The following is a 1686-nucleotide window of genomic DNA, read 5'->3' as shown; positions in this document are numbered from 1 at the left end:
GAGGTTAGGGATTTTAATCAGTGTATCCACATTTGTTACTTTGAGGATATGAGGTTTAAGGGCAGTAAGTATACTTGGTGGAATGATAGAACTGATGAAGAATCTATATTTAAGAGTCTAGATAGAGTACCGTGTAATGACCGAATTTGTAGTCTCTTTCCAATGATAGAGGTGGAACATTTGGTGAAGATTGGGTCTGATCATGCACCTGCGCTAATATTATTGAGTACATGCAATTTAAATATAGCTAATAATTTCAAGTTTTTAAACTTTTGGTTAAAGGAAGAGTCTTTTATGGATGTGGTGAAAGCTAATTGTCAAGCAGATTTTGTAGGGGATCCATTCAGTATCTTTCATCATAAATTAAAAAGATTGAAAAAGGCATTATCTTAGTGGAATAAAGAAACTTTTGGCAATATTTTCTGGAAATTGCTACTTTGGAGGAAGTATTAGAAGTGTAATTACAACTTGATGATGATCCATCTAGAACCAATAAGGAAATATTACATACAACTCAAGCCAAGATGAATAAATATTTGCACAAGAAGGAGGAGTTTTGGAGACAAAAAGTAGGTATGTAATGGTCCAAAGATGGAGAAAGAAATATTATACTATTGTTAATAGAATGAGAAGTAGACTTAAGGTGACTAGAATTCAAATACAGAGGGGGATTGATTAGATAGGCAGGATGACATTGCAGATGTAGCAGTGAAGTTCTATAAAAGTTAGTTTCAGAAGTAAGATGCTCACTCAGATTATGAGATGTTATTTGGACTACCTAATATTATTACCAAGGAAGAGAGTGATATTATGCATACAATTTCAACTATTGAGGAGGTGTACCGGGATGTAATGGGGTTGAATAGGAATAGTGTAGGAGGACCAGATGGGATGACAGGTGCCCTGTATTAGGATACATAGGAAATCATAGGAAAAGATGTCTTTGAAATGGTGAAGGCCTTCTTTTGTGAAGCAGAGTTACCTAGATTTATAACACATAAGATCTAGTACTATTACCTAAGAAGGTAAATGTGACTAATTTTTCAGACTTGAGGCCTATATCATTGAGTAATTTTGTTAATAGAATTTTCTCAAGGATAATTCATGAAAGAATTAAGGTGTTCTTCCAAGAATAATCTCAAAGAAACAAGTGGTCTTTGTTAGGGTAAAGGTATAGCATACAATGTGCTATTGGTACAGAAAATCATTACCGAGATAAAGAAAAGAGGAAAAACTCCTAATCTGCTCATAAAATTGGACATGATAAATGTTTACTATAGGGTGGAATGGAGCTTTCGATGAATATGCTATGAAAGTTGGGTTTTAGTGAAAGATTGATAGACATGGTATTCAGATTAATAGAAAACAATTGGTATTCAATCTTATTGAATGGGCAGCCCAAAGGATTATTTAAGTCTTCGAGAGGAGATAAGTAGGGAGATTCTTTATCACCTACTCTATTCATTCTGGCAGCAGAAGTATTGTCCAGAGCATTAAATTCAGTAATGAAAAGTAAGGAGTTCAAAAAGTTTGGTATGCCCAGAGGAAGTTCAAAAATTAATCACTTAGCCTTTGTAGATAATATGATAATTTAGTGTAAGGCCGAACTCAGAAAATGACAATGATAGTTGACACTCTGGACAAGTATGAAAAAGTTTCTGGCTGGAAAGTGAACAAAGATAAGAG

Source organism: Capsicum annuum, chromosome 9, assembly GCF_002878395.1.
Source record: "Capsicum annuum cultivar UCD-10X-F1 chromosome 9, UCD10Xv1.1, whole genome shotgun sequence".
NCBI classification, from domain to species: Eukaryota; Viridiplantae; Streptophyta; class Magnoliopsida; order Solanales; family Solanaceae; genus Capsicum; species Capsicum annuum.
Note: the sequence above shows the minus strand (reverse complement) of the source record.